Consider the following 22,155-nt stretch of genomic DNA (forward strand, 5'->3'; position numbering starts at 1 on the left):
GAATAGACTTTGTTGCATTTTCCGTGCGGGAATTGCTACAGCAGCTTTGTGAAAAGAGCACTTGATTTCTTCCATTGATGATTCGGTTTCTTATTGAAGCAGTTTTAAAGGGGATCATTTTCACAGTACAGGAATATGGACATATGGAACACGATATTTGATTTTAGCCACACAGGCAGAGAGGCAGATAAGGAGTACACCTTAGTTCCATCTCAATTTTGTACTTATAGCACAAAAATTGATGCAATCTTCAGGTGACTAATTATAAACTAAATAAAGTGTGTAAAGCTTAGTTAAAAGCTGGCAGAATCACCTCTGGGATCAGTTACCTTTGGAAAATAATCATAAAGAGCCATTCAACAGCACACAGCCTGGAACCATTATACAGAGTTATATTAGATCTGTTGTACTTACTGAAGCTGGTGCCATGTGTGTGTGTGTTTTTGTGGGAAAGAATAATAAAATGAAACCAAGCATGTTAATGTTTCTCACCATTAGGAAGGGTTATACTGTTTAACCACAGAATGCCACTGGCCCAAAGCAACAGGTATTACTTTGCTTCTCTACCACTAAGGGGTTATAGGTTTTAAAAAATATATATTTATTGAGATTTGTGCATTCAGAGAAAAAAAACAATACAGGCAACACAAAAACACATCATGTACAAGGTATAGTAAGAAATTTGCTCCCCATACAAACATTGGCTTAAGAGACAGTATAAGGAAGCGTATCAAAACAGAATAAGCTATGTACTGTATGCTAGCATCATCAATCGCCCTGAAAGAACACAGATGTAATTTTTAAACCTTTTGTAGCCCATTCCAAAACAGATATGATGATGAAGCCCTCCCATGTCCCCTCAAAGTTCCTCCCCAATCTCCCCTGTGTGATCTGCAAAAACAATAATAATATTGCCATGTGACAGCCCTCTTCAGCTCTCCTCTGAGACATTGGCTGAGAATTCATGCCATAAAGCCCAATAATTATTTTTCTGCAATCTTTGATTATGATATTCCCCATGAAGTTTCCACCTGGCCATCTCCAGCATAGATCCGTACCATGCCTGTATGTCGGGCAGACATTCATCCATCCACACTCACATTATATGCCTCTTAGCCAAGAGAAGTGATATAGCTATGAACTTGCATTGGTCTTGCGAGAGACCTTGTCCCTCTAAATCCCCTTCATACCCTAGCACCAGTACCATATATGACCATTGGAGCTACTGGTGCATCAAGTTTTCAAGAAAGGTTAGAATGCCATTCCATTAGTTACCCAACTCCTCACATTCAACCAGCTTGTGCAACAGAGAGCACCTTACATGTTTACAGTGCACACATTCATCAGATAGCCACAATCCAGCTGGGACCCTCTGACATTTAGTGATATATGTTCTATGCAATATCTTGAACTGCAATTCCTACAATAAGGCATTTCAGGATCTCCGGGCGGCATACAGATGCAGTCCTGCAAAAGGTGCTCAGAGACCATGTCCCCCAAGTCATTGGACCAGACCTGTGCATGAGAAATCATAAAAGGACTGGCCTGTTCATCTCTCCCTAGTCCGTACCATGTAGAGGCAGAATTGGCAGTGGACGGGAGATGAAGGAAGAACCAGTCAACTTTTTTTTAAAATATTCTTTATTTATAAGTTTCAACATTTGACAATCTTTACAAGTCATTTCCGAAAAGGGAATTACGAAGGGATGAGACTCATGGTGGGGAAGAAGATTAAGAAGAGGATAAGCACTGTAAAAACGCTAGAGCAAGTATAGACCCTTTTTAAGGACACGGTCACCTAGGCACAAAATCTATATATACCGCATATCACCAAGGGATCCAAGAAGAAAAAGAACAAGGAACTGGCGTGGCTCACTGTAGCGGTGAAGGAAGCGATCAGAGACAATAAGACTTCGTTTAAAGAATAGAAAAGGTCAAAAACGGATGAAAACTGGAAAAAGCACAAACAATATCAAAGCAGATGCCACAAGGCGGTAAGAAGGGCCAAATGAGACTATGAGGAAAAAATAGCCAAGGAGGCAAAAAACTTCAAGCCATTCTTTCGATATATTAAGGGGAAACGACCCGCGAAGGAAGCGGTGGGGCCGTCGGATGACCATGGGATAAAGGGAGTGATAAAGGAGGACAAAGCCTTCGCCGACATACTGAACACATTTTTTTGCATCTATATTTACCGAAGAAGTAAATGTAAGGTGATGCATGTCGGTAATAAAAATCTTATGCACGAATACATGATGTCCAGTTTGGTACTTGGAGAGACCCCCCCAGGAAAGAGACTTGGGAATACTGGTCGACAAGTCAATGAAGCCGTCTGCGCAATGTGAAGTGGCGGCGAAAAGGGTGAACAAAATGCTGGGAATGATTAAGAAGGGGATCACGAACAAATCGGAGAAGGCTGTCATGCTGCTGTACTGGGCCATGGTACGCCCTCACCTGGAATACGGCATCCAGCACTAGTCGCCGTACATGAAGGACACGGTACTACTAAAAGGGTCCAGAGAAAATCGACTAAAATGGTTAAGGGACTGGAGGAGTTGACGTACAGTGAGAGATTAGAGAAACTAGGCCTCTTCTCCCTTGAAAAGAGGAGACTGAGAGGGGACATGATAGAAACATTCAAGATAATGAAGGGAATAGACATAGTAGATAGAGACAGGTTGTTCACCCTCTTCAAGGTACTGAGAATAAGAGGGCACTCTCTAAAGTTAAAAGGGGATCGATTCCGTACGAACGTAAGGAAGTTCTTCTTCACCCAGAGAGTGGTGGAAAACTGGAATGCTCTTCTAGAGGCTGTTATAGGGGAAAACACCCTCCAGGGATTCAAGATAAAGTTAGACAAGTTCCTGCTGAACCAGAACATACTCAGGTAAAGCTAGTCTCAGTTAGGACACTGGCCTTTGACCAAAGGGCTGCCGCATGAGTGGACTGCTGAGCATGATGGACCACTGGTCTGGCCCAGCAGTGGCAATTCTTATGTCCTTATTACAAAGTATAGTTAGTCCACAATATATCTCGGGGAGGTAGATGAAGATAAACTGAAATAAAACCTAGGAAATATTTCAAGAAGAACTAAAGAGGGGGCCTGAGTGCCCATGAACATTTCTTTTCTGAGCTATTTGAAAACTGCAAGACTCATATAGAAGGTATAGATTTCTTTCTATCTGAAATAAACTTAGACAACTGCTGTGGTTCAAAGAAAACATATCTATTATCTTTATATGTCAAAACGCACTTGCAGGGATATCTGAGTACAAAAGTTGCCCCTAACTGAACTGCCTGGGGTCTCAAAATGAGACATCTGGATACATTCTTATAATATTAGTCAAAAAGGGAACATCTTAAACATCCATTCCTTATCAGAATCAATAGCAAACTGAACAATTAATGTTGCTGAGACTCGAGCCTCAGTATCCGACTTCTCCAAGAAATTAGTCAAATCCAAACTATCAGCAGAAACATTCTGCTGATTGGGATTTTGTGATTTAATTCTCGTTTGAAGGTAATATATTTTTGAGAGAGGTGAGTATGAGGTTTCTGTGACTTTCAGAATTTCACTCAAATATCTTTTAAACATTGCCAAGGCAGTTATAGGTTGAACTTTCGGGAAATTAATAAGCCTGAGATTATATCTCCTAATGGAGTTTTCCATCATTTCTTGTTTAAAGTGCAAACTAGCACTGTCTTTGGTCCAAGTAAGTGCTTGTATTTCCAAAGTTTTTATTTTAGTTTCAAAGTCACTTGATTTACTCTGCAAGAACCATTCGACTTTTAAGAAGGTTCCGCCCTGTGCTGCCTTAGCTTGCTCACTAAGATAGTAGTGTTACAAGTGTAGGTAAGTGAAAAGAGCGTGATGGGAGACCACCCAATGTTGTCTAAGGGTTGCAGAAAGAGGCATCCGAACACCATTCCGTACAGTGGCCTAAGTAGTGTCCCTGATAAACAGAAGCATCATCATTATTAGACCGGGGTCACGGCGAGAGTTAGCTCCGCCCACCCCCACCCGCGTCAGAGGTTGCATCGGGCCCGGGCTCCCCCTTTAAGAAGAAGGGAGCCAGGGCACGAGGCAAACCTCGGCAGCGTTTTGTTTTGTTTTGTTCTTCCTTACAGGAGCAGAGAGGGAGAGGGAAAGGCAGGAGGAAGCAGCCAGAGCAGGCTGTTAGACCGGGGTCGCGGCGAGAGTTAGCTCCGCCCACCCCCACCCGCGTCAGAGGTTGCATCGGGCCCGGGCTCCCCCTTTAAGAAGAAGGGAGCCAGGGCACGAGGCAAACCTCGGCAGCGTTTTGTTTTGTTTTGTTCTTCCTTACAGGAGCAGAGAGGCAGAGGGGAAGGCAGGAGGAAGCAGCCAGAGCAGGCTGTTAGACCGGGGTCGCGGCGAGAGTTAGCTCCGCCCACCCCCACCCGCGTCAGAGGTTGCATCGGGCCCGGGCTCCCCCTTTAAGAAGAAGGGAGCCAACGGCGCCCAGCCGTTCGGCGCACGGCAAAGGCGAGCGGCAAAAGCGCTCACCTTAGCGAGAGCGCCTTTGCGAAGGAGCCTTGAGAAGGAGCCCAGACAGCAGCAGCAAAATTCTTTTTTTTCTCTCTCATTAATCTCTTCTCTCTCTACCCTTTCAGCTAGCTGCACGCCGGACACAACTCATACACACCGAGGAACCAAAGGAGCAGGGAAAAAGAAATGGAGGCTTCAGGAACCCAGCGGAGCTACCCAGTGAACTGCATCGAGTGTCATATGTATGACTACCTCCCCTCCGGGAGGCAGGCGTACATATGCGGTCGATGTCAGGAACTGGATAGCCTGAGGAAGGAGGTCGGGAGACTGCAGGCCAGGGTCCAGGAGCTGGAAGGACTGTGCACCTTAGAGGAACCGTGCTGGACAACGGAGGATACCACCGGAGAGAGTCACGTCACGGAGCAAGTAAGAGAGCTCGAGAAATTCATCGAGGAGGCCTGCAGGATGGTGGCGGCTCAGGACAAACAGCACATCGGAGTGGAACCAACAATTGGACAGAATCCACCAGACGCCATGAGAGTAGGACCTTGCGGAGGAGCTGGACAGACAGAGGAGATAGTGACACAACAGAACCCAGAGGAAAATCCAGCGGATCGCGACACGGACCTGAGACCAGAGAGACAACCAAGGAAGGGGAAGTCTGCAATTGTAGTGGGAGACTCAATCCTGAGAGAAGTGGACAGTCACATAGCAGGAGGGATAGAGGACCGATTAGTGACATGTCTCCCGGGGGCGAGAACGAAGGACGTCATTGACAGAATAGAGAGAATCCTGGACGGAGCTGAAACAGAGGAGACAGCGGTGATAATCCACGTTGGAACCAACGACATCAGCAGGAGGAGCTACAACAGGACTACACTAACTGAGCAGTTCAGGATCCTGGGGAGGAAACTGAAGCTGAGGACAAGGAGGATAGCCTTCTCAGAGATCCTGCCAGTACCGAGGGCAGATGCTAAGAGACAGACCGAGCTGCAAGCAGTAAACGGTTGGCTGAGGAGATGGTGCGAAGAGGAGGGTTTCCACTTTGTACGGAACTGGACAACTTTTTTGGGGAAGAACAAGCTCTACAGGAGGGACGGACTGCACCTGAGCACGGCTGGGACGAGGTTGCTGGTACGCAACGTCCAGAGCAGCATAGATTTGGCTTTAAACTGAGGAGAAGGGGAAAGCCGACAGTCGACCTGACCTCAACACATCGGACCAAAGTATCAAACAAGGATACTGAACCAGAAATTTGTAAAAGAGGGCTCGGGACTGAGAGGGAACTTTTGGGAAAAGGACACAAGGATGCAATGCAGGGAGCCAATGCACAAACGAACCTAGCAAGCAGAATTAAGAGAGAACAACAGGAGCCAGAGGGTCATCCAAACATGGGGGAGCAGGCTGAGGACAACATAGACACACCGCAGGATGGGGATGAACACAACAAAGCTCGGGGGCTGGCAACCCATGAGGAGGTTGGCAGGGGCGCCAAACCACGAGGAAAACCAGCGGAAAAGGCAAACAACCAGGACTTAAATTGCCTATACACTAATGCTAGGAGCCTAAGAGCCAAAATGGGAGAACTAGAAGTCATAGCCAGTACAAAGGACCTGGACATAATAGGAGTCACAGAAACGTGGTGGACTGACGACAACAAATGGGATGTGGCCATACCAGGGTACAAACTCTACAGGAGGGACAGGACACACAAGAAGGGTGGAGGAATAGCGCTTTATATAAAGGACTCCATACCTTCAACCAGGATAGAAACAACAGTAAGGGCGGACGACTTGGAATCACTATGGATTAAGCTACCTGGAGGAGCTGGAGCAGACATAAAATTGGGCCTGTACTATCGCCCACCTGGACAACCGGAAGCACTCGACCAGGACCTGGAGGCTGAGCTGAGGCAGATATGCAAAAGCGGAAGCGTGATGGTGATGGGAGACTTCAACTACCCTGGGATAGACTGGAGTATTGGACACTCAAACTGCACAAGGGAGACCAAATTCCTGGAAACCACAAGGGACTGTTTCATGGAACAGCAGGTCACGGAACCAACACGGGGGGATGCAACTCTCGACCTAATCCTCAATGGGCTAGGGGGACCTGCAAAGGAGGTGGCGGTGCTATAACCCCTAGGAAACAGCGATCACAACATGATCCAGTGCAAGCTGGAAATTGGACCATCAAAGGTGAAAAGATCCACAGCGACAGCACTCAACTTCAAAAAAGGGAATTATGATGGCATGAGGAAATTGGTGGGAAAGAAACTCAACGGTAGCGCAAGGAAGATGGAGTCTGTAGAAAAAGCCTGGTCCCTACTCAAGGGCACGGTGCAAGAGGCACAGAACCTGTACATCCCCAGATTCAGGAAGGGGTGAAAAAAAAAACCGAACAAAAAACCCAGCGTGGATAACAACTGCAGTGAAAAAGGCGATAAGTGACAAGAAAGCATCGTTCAAAAAATGGAAAAAGGACCAAACAAAGGACAACCAAAAGGAGCACAAAGAACACCAAAGGGAGTGTCACCGTGTGGTTAGAAAAGCTAAAAGAGAACATGAGGAGAGACTGGCGGGGGAAGCAACAAACTTCAAATCGTTCTTCAGATATGTGAAGGGGAAGCAACCGGCAAGGGAAGAAGTGGGGCCATTGGATGATGGAGACAAAAAAGGAGTGGTAAAAGAGGAAAAAGAGCAGACAGGTTAAATAAGTTTTTCACGTCAGTCTTCACGAGAGAGGACACATCCAATATTCCGGAACCGGAGGACATCGTAAATGGGGATCGGGATGAAAAGCTGGTCCAACTAGAGGTAAGCCAAGAGGATGTCCTCAGGCAGATAGACAGACTAAAGAGCGACAAATCGCCAGGTCCGGACGGCATTCACCCAAGGGTACTCAAGGAACTAAGGAACGTAATAGCAGAGCCACTTCGCCAAATATGTAACCTATCCTTAAAAACTGGAGAGATCCCGGAGGATTGGAAAATTGCAAATGTCACACCCATCTTCAAGAAGGGTTCAAGGGGGGACCCGGGGAACTACAGACCGGTGAGCTTGACCTCGGTCCCGGGAAAAATGATGGAAGCACTGATTAAGGACAGTATCTGTGAACACATAGAAAACAATGGACAGCTAAAGTCGAGCCAGCACAGCTTCTGCAAGGGTAGGTCATGCCTCACAAACTTATTGTACTTCTTTGAGGGGGTAAACAGACAGGTGGATAAAGGGGAATCCATTGACATCATTTACCTTGACTTTCAAAAAGCCTTTGACAAGGTACCGCACGAAAGACTGCTTAAAAAGCTGTGGAGACACGGGGTGCAAGGGGAGGTCCACCGATGGATCAAAAACTGGCTGGCAGACAGGAAACAGAGGGTTGGAGTGAAGGGCCATTACTCAGACTGGCATGGGGTCACGAGCGGAGTTCCGCAGGGGTCGTTGCTGGGACCGCTCCTGTTCAATATATTTATTAGTGACCTGGAGGCGGGAACAAATTGCGAAGTTATTAAATTTGCGGATGACACCAAACTCTACCGCAGGGTTGAAACCATGGAAGACTGCAAAGATCTGCAAAGGGACCTAACGACGCTAGAAGAATGGGCCAAAAAATGGCAAATGAACTTTAACGTAGGGAAATGCAAGGTCATGCATGTAGGGAAAAAGAACCCGATGTTCAGCTACAAAATGGGAGGATCACTGCTAGGGGTAAGTAATCTTGAAAGAGACCTGGGAGTGATGGTGGACACGTCTTTGAAGGCGTCGGCACAGTGCGCCACAGCCTCAAGAAAAGCAAACAAAATGTTGGGTATCATTAAGAAGGGTATCACGACCAGGACAAAGGAGGTCATCCTGCCACTGTATCGTGCAATGGCGCGACCGCATCTGGAGTACTGTGTCCAGTATTGGTCGCCGTACCTCAAAAAGGACATGGCGGTACTTGAGGGAGTCCAGAGAAGAGCAACTAAACTGATAAGAGGTATGGAAAACCTCTCATATACTGACAGACTGAAAAAGCTGGGGCTGTTCTCCCTGGAAAAGCGGAGACTTAGAGGAGACATGATAGAAACCTTCAAGATCCTGAAGGGTATAGAAAAAGTAGACAGGGACAGATTTTTCAGATTATAGGGAACCACAAGTACAAGGGGGCACTCGGAAAAATTAAAAGGAGACAGGTTTAAAACAAATGCCAGAAAGTTCTTTTTCACCCAGAGGGTGGTGGACACATGGAACGCGCTTCCGGAGGCTGTGATAGGCCGGAGCACGTTACAAGGCTTCAAAGAAGGTTTGGATAGGTTCCTAGAGGATAAAGGAATGTTCCCTCTAAGCTGAGCAGGAGTCCTCCACCCACAGTCTCACCAATAGAGGGTGCTGTTTTACTGTCACATTTTTCAATTGTGAGGGACATGCAAGTTCTGCAGGACTCCAGGGAACATACCTGTCCTTAGCGACTGAAAATATTCCACCCCCTAGTGGTAGCAATGCAGCTGGAGGACACCTGCTCAGCTTAGAGGGAACACTATGGGACCATTGCTCAGGCAATGGGCCTGATGGGCCGCCGCGGGAGCGGACCGCTGGGCGAAATGGACCTCTGGTCTGCCTCAGCGGAGGCAACTTCTTATGTTCTTATGTTCTTATCTGCAAACATAGCTATATGGCATTCCCGTCCCCCTATAGAGAGGCCCGCCAATATTTTAATAGCAAGGGGCTCCAGAGACAAGATAAATAACAGAGGGGATAATGGGAACTCCTGTCTAGTCCCTTGAGAGAGGGAAAAGGATTGGATTCTGTTGCCGTTAATTAAAATTTGGGCAGTTGGAGTTGTATAGAGAGCAGTAACCCATTGATGGAAAGGACTCATGACCCCGAACTACTAAAAAAAACCCAGAATAAGTATTCCCAGGTGACTTTATTAAAAGCTTTCTCGGCATCCAGTCTCACCAAGTTATCCATTCCCAGAGCGGCGTGGGATAAGGCAGGAAGCGAAAAACTCACACCTGCCTGCTTGCCGCTCTGCCGCTGCCGTTCGGGGGGGGAGAAAGGAAAGAAGGACAGGAGGCTATAGGTCTGGACTGCCATTCACGGAGCGGCAAAGCAGGAAGCGAAAAACTTGCGCCTGCCTTCTTGCCGTTCCGACTCTGCCTGCCATTGGGGAGAAAGCAGGATGGAAAGGCAGGAGGCTGAAAGATCCTGCCCTACAGCGCTGGACCGCCGGACCACTAGACTGGACCGCGGGACCACTAGACACTTGTTTTAATAGATGGTATATCAAAAATAAAGAAACTTGAAACTGCTGGAGAAATTAAGGTAGGGGAGGGGGGTTAGTTAGTATTCGCTCTATAAGATGCACCCTTATTTCCACCCACTTTTGGGAGAGAAAAAAGTGTCTTATAGAGCGAAAAATACAGTAAATATTTTTAAGAGGTTTTACAAATCTCTAAACCTGAAGATATTCCTATTGCAAATTTCTATTATATACCTACTAAAACTCATTTGGAGAATGGGGCAGAAGGTGCTTTTGATTTTTATGTCATGGATTTAGTTGTTTTGGAATCCTCTTCTGATATTGCTACTAGAGTTAATCTTGTGATCACATTCGCCAAAGAAAAGGATAAGATTATGATTATTCCTTAAGAAAAAAATGTAGGTTTTGTTTTTTGTGGGCTAGAGCTACAAATATTCCCTAATGTGACTGTGCCATACAAGACAGAAATCTTTTTTGAATTTGAAACCAAGGGCTCCTTTTATCAAGCCGCGCTAGCAGTTTAACACGCGGTAGTTTTTGGCCAGTGCGGGGGTTAGCGCGTGATGCAAAGGCACATGTGTTAATCCCGCTAGCGCGGCTTGATAAAAGGAGCCCCAAGAGTTTTGACAAAAGGAGGATCTTTTTATCTGAGATTTCTATATACACGAAATGCTTGATTATTCTGAATAGTAACCACTACTTGCTCTTCGATCCCATGCATCTAGAGAAAGTATTGCTTGCAGGGTTTGATTAATTATTATTATGTGATAATTAGAGAGGAAATAGCTGGGGACACTGGACAACAAATGTTTTGCTTCCTTAAAACTGGTGATTATGATAGACCCCTTCAAACACAAATATAATTTCCCACTGACTGTATGATGTAGGAATTTTGAGAAACACGATGGTATCTTTAATTGACTATAACATATTTTAATGCACAAAGTTTCTGATACACCGTGGCTAAAAGTGTTTTCCTGCTCATTTTCGTTTGTACTCAGTGTTCAGTGCATCTCGTTGCAGTGTCCAACAATAGTTAACCAGGATTGATGGATTCCAGTTGCCCTGATATCTTTTTTCCATAGTGGCAATGTTCTGGTGAAACCTTTCACCATGTCCGTCGCTGACTGCACCAAGATTTGTGGGGAAGTCCAAGTGTGAATGTAGAAAGTGCATCTTCAATGACATGTTGCACTTCATGATTTTGTATGTTCTAAGTAGGTTTAAAAAAAAAATCTTTATTCATTTTTATATTGTGACCAGTCAGATGCTAGGTCTGCCGAGGTCCCGGTGAGAGCAGGCAAGAGGGGGAGTAGAAAGCCCAGGGGAGGTACACCCAAAGCCCATCCTGGACTCTATATTGATTCCCCGGAGCCTACTAGTCCTCCAGAATTAAAGACTGTGAAATCTGGCTGTCCACTAGGGGGAGCCGTTAGGCCCAAGAACTTGCCAGGTGGCAGATATTCAGGTCACGACCGGGGGAGCCCAAGAGCTGTGCAAGCACCTGCTGACTCAGCTAGATCAGGGCGGGGCCCTGCTCTAGAAAAGGCAGCAGTTTGGGAGAAACAGTTAGGCAGGCTAGGGAGAAGGATAAGGTTCCTCTTCCATGATGATCCCCCTGGTCCAGGCAGAGGTGAGAGCTGTACACCCATGGAGGTAATTGAGGCTGGTGACTCACCAGATCTGCAAACATTGGATGAAGAAACTGCTATGGAGTTGCAAGAGAGTCTGCCTGTGGAGTTTGGTGAATATGCTGAACCGATGGAAGTTGGTTTAACTACCAGGTGCCAAGAATGACCTGCTTGACTGTGAGTTTTTGTTTGGGACTCTTTTTGGAACTCTGCATTTTTTTTTATTTTGAATATTTGAAGCTGTGAGTGTGTCTCTTGGGTGAGGTTTGCTAACACCCAGGGAGGGAATTGTGATAGCTGTGTGAAAAGCTGTTTTATAAGGCAAACCTAAGACACTCTTATTTGCCCAGCAGTGCTTCAAACGGCTGCTGGAGGCTTCTGTTTGGGAACTGTGTACATTATACATAACTGAGCAGAGAACTTCATTGCTGGTATTATGTCCTGCCTGGGAGCAGGCTGAGAACTCATTGAGTCAATAAGCTCTGAGGAGAGCAGGAGCTCATGAACATTATTATTCCTTGTTGTAAAGAAAGAAACCTGCACTGCTATTTTGTTTTTGGGATATTTTGTTTTTGCTTAATGATTCTTTTGCCAGGATCCTTATCCATTTGGCAGGATCCTTATCCATTTGGCTTGGGCCATTCTTGACTTTATTTTTTTGAGAGTAAAATTTATGTTTTGCTTATATAACTGTGTGGTGGTTCTTTTGCTGAGTTTCTATTATCAGTCCGATCCTGCAGGGTGACTCCAGGCCGGGTCACACATCAGTGCATTTTTCATGTTTAGCCACTAGTTGTGCTATTGAGCCCCGATCTCAGGCAGCAGAGTGGTTACAATATGTACAATAAGTGTGATAATACATAAACATATTTGCACATTGAGAATATCACTTAATATTCAGCAATAATACCAATCATAAAATCTTACCTCCCTCCCTTCCCACCCCTTCATAATAAATAATTAAATTACTTTATATAAGATGTTATACTTAAAATCCCCCCCTCTTTAAATAGTTCTAAGTAGTTTGTCAACCAGTTGAATATAGTTTGGTGCTCTGTAACCGTCAAGAAAATTTTCAGTGACATCCTTGAATGCTTTCCAGGCGATTTTCTCTGGCCCGACTAATAGATCTTCAAAACTCTCATCATTGATGACGTGTCTGATTTGTGGACTGACAAAAATGCCTTTAAGATCACTGTAGATGTTCCATTTGTACTTTGTGTACTGGATATGCTTTAACAGCAGTTCCATGTTTTCATTTGCCTTTATATAGCCTTTTCAGGCAGTATCCATCAAGCCCATGTATAAGTATGACCAGGTTTCCCAAATGCATAATTTCCATGGACGTTTTGCAACCTGCCCTGGACATGACCACACTATATCCAGCAAGGTATTACGTGACCAATAGGTCTATATTGAGAATTAGGCTAAGAATTAATTGCATTAGCCTGAAAATTGTAAAAATGTATTTTTTTGTTAAAACGGTATGTGATTCATAATTTTACACATGATTTTCCTGATCAGCAGCCCAAAGTCTACAAGATACACCTGAAAGTATTGAAGAAGCAAAATCTTTGTGTCCAGTGGGATTAATATGAGGGGGGTGCTGAAAAGTTCTCAGCCCAACCAACCAACATCCTAAATTCCAAGTCTTATTTTGCCAAAAGGGTGTTATCTTATTTCGTTACGTGCCAATTTGCAGAAACAAAATTCTATGTTTTTGACATTGTTTCAGATTATTGATTGAACCATATTCACGTTATTCTTTTAGTTGGGCTGAGAACTTTTCAGCACTCAACTGGTAGATAAGGTCTGATAAATTTTCACCATAATTATGAGGTTCTGAGATATGAATCTTTCATTTCCTTTATTATGCTGGTCACTTTAACTTTTATTCTCCCTTAATGTGGGTTAGTGATTTCAAACAGTTTCTATTATCTATTTAGTGTTTTACTTCATATTTTTATTTGATACTCATCAGCTTATACCTTTTCTTTGTAGTTTCTTTTGAAACTTGTAATTTAAAGTTACAAATTAAGGGCACCTTTTACAAAGCCGCAGTAGCAATGCTGCCATAGTAAATGCACCAAAACCCATTCAATTACTGTGGGCTTTCGTGACTTTGTAAAAGGTGCCCTACCAAAAAAATCCTGATTGCAATGGAAGAAAAGTTAAAGTTAATAAAAACCTAAGGGTTGTTCTAATACGACAGACATTCTGTTCCTGAACATTCGGGTAGTCAACCTCTTCTCACAAGAATTCTTGCATTCTTTTGCTCCTCCTCCCATCCCTCTGGGCTGTCCTTCAACTCCTCAGCTATCTTCCTACTTGCAAGACTGTAGGAGCTTATCTTTTCTGCTCATATTTCTTTTCATTTTAAACTCAGTCTTTTTCGCTACCATTTGTATTTTCAATGCTGCAGAGGATTCCCTTTGTGGGACAGCTCTGACTGTGGGAGAGGAGACTCTGAGGTCGAGAGTCTGCTTCCAAGGGGCAGGCTGCTTGGCAATGCATCCACTTGGACAGCCTACATCAGGGGTGCCAACACTTTATGGGCTTGCGAGCTACTTTTATAATGACTAAGTCAAAATGATCTACCAACAATAAAATTTAAAAAAACACACAAAGCACACTGAAAGGCAGAGAAAATGTTAATTATTCATATTCCGGGTTTTTTCAAAGAGGTCACGGCAGATGACTCTATGCAATGTCACCTCAGTAACAAAATACAAAAATAGACAAATACACCACCTCCCTTTTTACTAAACCACAATAGTAGGTTTTAGCACAGGGAGTTACGCTGAATGCCTCGCGCTGCTCTCAATGCTCATAGGCTCCCTGCGCTAAAAAACGCTAAAAGGGAGCCATAGTGCAAAATATAGACAGCAGATATAAATTCTCAAAACAGACACATTTTGATCACTAAATTGAAAATAAAATCATTTTTCCTACCTTTGCTGTTTGGTGATTTCATGAGTCTCTGGTTGCACTTTCTTCTTCTGACTGTGCATCCAATCTTTCTTCCTTTCTTTCAGACTCCTGTATGTTTCCTCTCCTCCAGACCTCATTCTCTCCCCCAACCTTTTCTTTCTGTCTCCCTGTTCCCCCTTCTTTCTGTCTCCCTGTCTGCCCCCTTTCTTTCTTTCTCCGTGCCCTCCCCCAAGCCACTCGGTTTGCTGCCACCACCATCGGGAACAGCCCCCAAGCCACCGCCATCCCAAGCTTTCCCTGCAGAAGCGTCGCGCTGATCAGCATTCCGCTCCCTGACGTCAATTCTGACGTAGGAGAGGAAGTTCTGGGAAAACAAGGCATTTCTCCTCATTCCATCCAGCCTGAGCCCCATCTCTCCTTGATCCAGCATTTCCCTTCTGTGTCTGTCAGAATTACCATTCCACCTATTTTCCAGCATCACCCTTCTTTGTGTCCATCTCACCACTTTTTCAGAATCTTCATTTGTCTCTGTCCTTGTCTTTACCCCATGTTCACCATTTGCCCTTTCAATGTCTTTATCTCTCCCCCCACACACACTTTTTCAACATTACTTCTATGTCTCTATTTCACCTCCTCTTCATGTCCCCTCTGTATCTCTATCCTTATTCAGTAGGTCCTGCTTACCCTTTCTCTTCTTTTTGTTACTATCTCCATTTTCAGTTTTCCCCCCTTTTCCTTTGTTACTGCACCCTGTAGCCAGAATCTTTCCACCCTCCCTCCACTCCGGCCCAGCCCAGTATGAAATATTTCCTTTTGTTTCCCTCCCCTCTCTCTTTCTCTCTCTCTTCTCCTCCCTCACCCAAGAGTCCTGCATCTGGCCCTCTCCCTTCTACCTGCACCTGGCAACACCCCCTTGCTCCGCGTCTCTCTTCAGCAACTCGTCAGCAGCGGTGATCAAGACAAGCTGTCGACATCGAGGCCTTCCCTCTACGAGTCCCGCCTTTGTGGAAAAAGGAAATTGAAACAAGCAGGACTCGCAGAGGGTAGGCCCCGATGTCAGAAGCTTGTGTCGATCGCTGCTGCTGAGTTGCCGAAAAGAGCCGCGGAGCAGGGCGTGTGGCCGGAAGCAGGTAGAAAGGAGAGGGAGATAGGAAGGCTGTAGAAGCTCCGGAGCATGACACCGACCCCGGCCAGGATGATTTATTTTTTAGGCTGCTGCTGCTGCTGCCGCTGCCACACCCCCCCCCCCCCCCCCCGAAATGACAAAAACAGCCTAATGCCCGGCGTCGGTGTCTTTGACGTCAGGGAGAGGAAGGCTGATAGGCCCGGTAGATCGGGACGGCAACACGAGTCTATTACGGAGCCCGGGATGGGCTCTGCGATCGACTCAGGTTGCCTTCCTGAGCTACCGGTCGATCGCGATCGACGTGTTGGGCACACCTGGCCTACATGGAGAGTTTGAGGGCTCAGAGACTATTTCCTTGGGAGCATAGCTTTCCCCAGGTTTGTCCACAGTGGGCTTGAGCACAGGCTACATGACTCGGTTGTGGTTTTTATCCAGAATAGGGGCTGACTTCTTTCCTCACCCCGTTTTGTGTGCATAAGTTCTGGATTGCAGGCTTGTTGAGGCAGAGATTCTCCTTGTAAGCTGTTTGCAACTTCCACACTTGCAACTCCCAGCACATAGCATGGCTCAAGGAGTAACAAGCTGACCAAATCGTGGGGGGAGGGTCCTTCAAAATCAGATTTTCTTCACTTCTGGGGTTAGAGTTAGATTCCTCTACCTCTAAAATCCTTAAATCGCTATTTTTCATTTTTCAGTGTAACTCCCCCGGGCTGTTTTTGGCACTAAAATCACTGCCACCACAGCCATCTTGGATTTCCTGATTTGAAAGCAAATTTGTGGTGGTTGGCTGTCTGAGGAGCATCTGTGTTCCACGTGCCGTGCAGCATTTGAGGGGGGTGGGAGCAGCTGGCTTAGCCTCCTCTGATCCCTCAGTACCCAGTTGGTTTTAGGAACAGAGGAAAAAGTCCACATTTGAGCTGGAGAATAGCACAAGTGAAACACAGCCGTAACGCAGCTGTAAAACCCCAGTAAGGGACTAGGCAGCATCTGCAGTGACCATCTGGACATCCTGGTCAGGGTTCTCCCCCCTCCCCGAGTTCATTAAAATGATGTTTGCAGCTCACATGCTTAACCAGGGGCTGTATGGAATCCTCAGGGATCACGGCCCTGCTGGCGCCAGGGGTTCCCTCCCCCTAAGAGAGTAGTTCCCCAGCAGTAGTGCCATGCGCATGTCAAGGAAGTTCATTTGAAGCATGATGGGGGTGTAAATGACTCTGTTTCTATGTCTTTACTCTCCGAGTCAGGGTCCTATATAGCAGGAGATGTGGCTTCATCTCTAGGGGGGGCCAGATCTGGATCCGGGGGAGGACCCTGATCTTAGCGAGGGCCCAACTGTGTGCAGGCTGTTTAAACCATCAGCACTTTTGCAGATAATCATGGAATCCTTCCAAGAATTGAAGCTAGAGGCTTCTTAGTCCTCTGACATGCAGTGCTCACTTATAAGCAGCACCAAGGCACAGTCCTCTTGCTTTCCCTCACATTACAATAATACTTATGGATTTTTGGGAGGTAACAGTGGGGCCCCTTCAGGTGGCCAAAGCTATGTCAAAGTTCTGTCCAATGGATGCTGCATTTAACCAGCCTTTTGTTCCCCCGAAAGTGGATTCATTGGTGGCGCTGGTTACCAAACGTACCTCCCTTCCCAGTGAGGATGGCATGGTATTGAAGGATGCCCAGGTCCGCAGATTAAATTTATGTACAAAATGTTCTTGAGGTCACAGCCTCATGATTAAAAGCAGCTGTAGCAGCATCTTTCATCACCTGAACTTGCTACCCTAAGTTGCGCCACAATCCAGACACTATCATAGACAAAGATTTCCTGTTTTTAATAACTGAGGTGGATAATGTGGCTGTTCTGTATGACCTTTTCAGAGTCGTGAGCAAAATGTCATCTTATTCCGCAGGATGCTATGGATCAGACAGTGGGCAAGGGCAATTCCTCCTCAATGGCAACTCTGTGTAAACTGCTAGTTAAGGGACAGTTAATTTTTGGGAAAGGCCTGGATGATCTTATGACCAGTGTGCAGGACCATAATCTGAAATTCTTACCGAACAGCAAGCCTCGAGTCCCTAGGGGGACAGGTCATGGTAATTTTCGGACCTTCAGGTGATTCTGCCAGTTCTCAGGAGGGCCTCCAGGCCATAGATCATTTCAGAAATCCAGACAAAGATTTGGAGGGGTCAGGTATCCTCAATCTTCAGAATCCTGCTCCACTGCTGCTCCAAGGAAGCAATTATGATGCCAAGTCGTCAGCCAAACCTCCACTCACCAGAAGGAGGTTATCAGCCTATTTGGGGGCTTGAGTGGAGATCACCACAGATCGCTAGGTGCTGGTAATTATACAGGAGGGGTGCAAGCTCAAGTTCTTTTGTCCCCTCCCAGACCTTTCTATAGACTCTCCAGTGGGGAGAGCCAGAAAAAGTGGTCAAAGTCAGAGCAACAATGCAAAGATTGCTAGATCTGGGAGCCATAGAGCCCATCTCAAAGGAAGACTCAGGCTCCAGCAGATACTCGGTATACTTTACTGTGTCCAAGAGAGACTCCAAAGACTGGAATCTGATTTTAGACCTCATAGCAGGGAATGCGTCCCTCAAAATACTATACTTCTAAGTGGAGATAGTGAGGTTGGTGATTGCATCAGTGGTGCTAGGGGAATTTCATGCCTTCCTGAATTTATGGAGGGCTATCGGCCATTTTTCCAGACCACAGGAAGTTTTGCAGTTCCATGTGTTGAATAACACTTTCAGTTAACAGTTTTGCCCTTCGAGCTGCCCACGGCACCATGAACCTTCCCCAAGGGCAAACTAGCAGTTCCTTTTTTTTGGTTGTTAAATATTTTTATTGAAAGTTTTTGCAACAATAATACATCAAGCTAAACATAACAACAGAAAAAACAGCAAGCTCCTCCCTCCCCCATTGTCCAAATAAAAGAAAAATGTTGTACAATGACTCTTCAGTACAATGCCCAATAATGCAGCCTTTAGGACTACCCTAAGTTCAAATAAAGAATGGGCCTGAGCCGCAATGTTAACTCCCAAATAACAAATATATTTGGATGCCCATTTAAAGGGATAATTAGATTTTAACATGGCGCATGCTCTGTGGTCCATCAATACATTAAAGATCTCTGATTTGTCCATATTAGTTTTGAAACCAGAGACCATGGCATATTGGGCAAGTTCTTCAATGATTCCCGGTAAGGAGGTCTGAGGATGTATGAGAGTAAGGATAATATCATCTGCAAACAAAAGTAATTTAGTCTGAAGCTCACCACACAGAATACCACTAATTTTCTGCTGGGAGTGAACATGATTGGCAAAGGGTTCCATAGCGAAAGCAAAAAGCAGAGGTGATAAAGTGCACCCTTGCCTGGTCCCCCTCGTCAATGTAAAGTTGTCTATGTAACCTCCATTTATTCAAAGAGCAGCCAGAGGCTTTGTGTATAATATCTGCAGCCAGGTAAAAAAACTGCCCCCCTATGCCGATGGCCGACTTCTCTTTTAGGAAATTATCCAAACCTTATTTAAACCCTGCTAAGATAACTGATTTCACCACATTCTCTGGCAATGAATTTCAGAGTTTAATTATACATTCACGTGAAGAAATTTTTTTCCAGTCTTTTTTAAATTTTCTACTTAGTAGCTTCATCGCATGCCTTCTAGTCCTAGTATTTTTGGAAAGAGTAAACAGGTGATTCACATCTACCCTTTTCACTCCACTCAGTATTTTATAGACCTGAGCATTTTCTTCTCCAGGCTGAAGAGCCCTAGCCACTTTAGCCTTTCCTCATAGGGAAGTCATCCCATCCCTTTTATCATTTTCGTCACCCTTCTCTGTACCTTTTCTAATTCTGCTACATCTTTTTTGATATGGCGACCGGAATTGCACACAGTATTCGAGGTGCGGCCATCTCAATAATGACCTATGGACTTCTCTTTTAGGAAATTATCCAAACCTTTTTTAAACCCTGCCGGTTCTCCCATAACGGCAAAGGTCACAGCCAAGATATAAAAAACACTGTCAGATCAAACAAATCGCTTACCCAGCAACCAACTCCCCAGCACCTTTATTCATCAACAATGGCAACCCGTCCACCTAAAATCATGCTTGTCCTCCTGTTGCTCTCCCTTCTCATATCCAACTGGAAAACAGCAGGATACCATACATACTCTATCCCAATCCTGACACATCCTACAGACAAACCCAATCAGCTAGGAAACTCCACACCCCTAGAACTCTGACACCATGTCCATTCTCCAGCCAAGAAAGCATTCCTACTATCTGGGGAAAACAACCTCCGCCAAAGCCCAAGACAAACACTCAAAAACACCAGACACCTCCAAGAATCTTCCTCAACTCAATCAGTACCCCCATCTCCCTCACAAAATTTGCACCAATAGAATGCGCATACATGAACATAAGATCAATCAGTCCGAAGGTGGAACTAATCAAGGATTGGCTGACTAAAGAACAACTAGGCTGCCTATTCTTAGCTGAAACTTGGCTCACATCGGACTCTGACCCAAGCATAATAGAATTCTGCCTAAAAGGATATAAACTAGAGCTAGTCTGTCGAGAAACAAACGAGGGGGAGGGCTAGCCATCCCAGTAAAAAACAACCTCAACCTAAAAGTCCTAGTCAAGCACTCATCCCCTCATCTGGACCTTCTAGCCTGTCAACTCTCCGATAAACACACTCACAGGAAACCTGACTTGTCTTCTCTGCTATGTCACACCAGGAAAATTGAACTTCTCAAAACAAGAACTCGAAGAATTCATTTTCCAGAACTCACTAACTTCCACACATAACTTACTCCTCGGAGACATAAATCTCCATCTAGACGATCACTCCTCCAACCAAGTAGAGGGAATACTTTCATATCTCAATACACTATCTTACCAGATCCTTAACCCCGAACCCACACACGAAAAAGGCCACCAACTTGACATTACAGCATTCGCGTCCCCTAACCTCGACACACAAAACATCCACATATCTAATGGTGCCTTGCACCCCTCTCTCTGGTCAGATCACTATAAATACACCTTCACTATAAACTGGCCTCAAAACAACCACAAACTCGCACCCCAAAAAACACTCTTCAATACACGACAGAAAATCAATCCCACTACCTTTTGGGACACTGTAGACCTCGCAATCAACCACATCAACCCCAAAGAATTCGTAACTCACTGGCGTACACTAATTGAATCTACAATGAACAAGCTAGCCCCAATAAAAACTAAAAACAAAATCTGTAGACCCTCAGACAAATGGTTCGACTCCGAACTACTCCATTTAAAAAGGCATTGTAGACACCTCGAAAGAATATGGAAAAAACAGAAATACGACCAACCTAAAACAGCATGGAGAAACCAAATCAAACAGTATAAAATCAAATTAAAGGAAAAACGGAAAGCCTATTACTCCAAACTAATTGGCACTGAAACACCAGACTCAAAAGTACTTTTCAATCTTGTAAGAAAACTCACTGACACTAAACCTTTCCTAGCCACCCAAGGAAACCAATCTCCCTCAGCCCACCAATTAGCAGACTACTTCAAGCACAAAATCACCACTATCAGAACCACCTTCAACAAATCATTAACCATCCTCGATGAGATTATATTAAATCCAACAATGGATGAAGCCATATTAGCAGACAGAACTTGGACTAACTTCCCTAAAGTACAATGGACTGACATGAACCAACTCTACAACAAATACAGTCAAACATCATGTGATCTGAATAACTGCCCATCGTACCTGCTAACAACCGCATCCATCAAGTTCAAAGCCAGCCTCATGAAATGGTTACAATCCACGCTCACTGATGGTCAGTTCCCATCAGAACTAGGCGAGATAATAATCACCCCCATACCGAAAGACCTCAAAGCCCCAATTAATAACCCAGCCAACTACAGACCCATCGCCTCAATCCCATTATACGTCAAACTAATAGAAGGTCTTGTAGCACAATATATCTCCAACTACCTAGAAGACCACAACATACTACATCCATCACAATCAGGATTCAGAAAAAACCACAGCACAGAGACACTACTCGTATCTCTAATGGATATAGCCCGACAGCACCTCAGTAAAGGAAACAGGATACTAATCATCCAACTAGATCTTTCAGCAGCTTTCGACCTAGTAGACCACTCCATACTACTCCAGATACTAGATGCCATAGGGATCTCGGGTAGGGTGCTCAACTGGTTCCAAGGATTCCTTAAAACTAGAACTTATAGAGTAAAGTCAAAAGATCTCATATCAGACCCTTGGTCAAACCCCTGCGGAGTACCGCAAGGATCTCCATTATCGCCCATACTATTCAACCTCTTCGTATCCTCCCTGGGCACAACCCTAGACACCCTAAATATAGTATCATTCAGCTACGCAGACGACATAACAATCCTTCTCCCCTTCAACATTCAAGACCCCAACTCATCAGGACGCCTGAAAACAACATTGGAAACTGTAGAAACATGGATGACTAACCACAAACTGAAGCTGAACATGGATAAAACCAAATTCCTACTGCTAGAAAAAGACAAAGAACCAACCTTAACTGAATTGGTGGCAAATGCAGTCAAATACCCAATACAGCCCTCGCTCAAAATTCTGGGAGTAATGATAGACAGGTGCTGCACAATGCAGATACATACTAACAAAACTATCCAAAAAGCTTTCTTCACCATGCGCAAC

General features: G+C 45.0%; 1 protein-coding gene across 3 annotated transcripts in view; it reads left to right on the forward strand.

Annotated features, from left to right (window-relative positions):
* GRIN1 (glutamate ionotropic receptor NMDA type subunit 1) overlaps positions 1-22,155 on the forward strand; it is a 415,565-nt gene that overhangs the window by 296,591 nt on the left and 96,819 nt on the right. The window lies entirely within an intron of this gene.

Source organism: Geotrypetes seraphini, chromosome 10 (genome assembly GCF_902459505.1).
Source record: "Geotrypetes seraphini chromosome 10, aGeoSer1.1, whole genome shotgun sequence".
Lineage (NCBI taxonomy): Eukaryota > Metazoa > Chordata > Amphibia > Gymnophiona > Dermophiidae > Geotrypetes > Geotrypetes seraphini.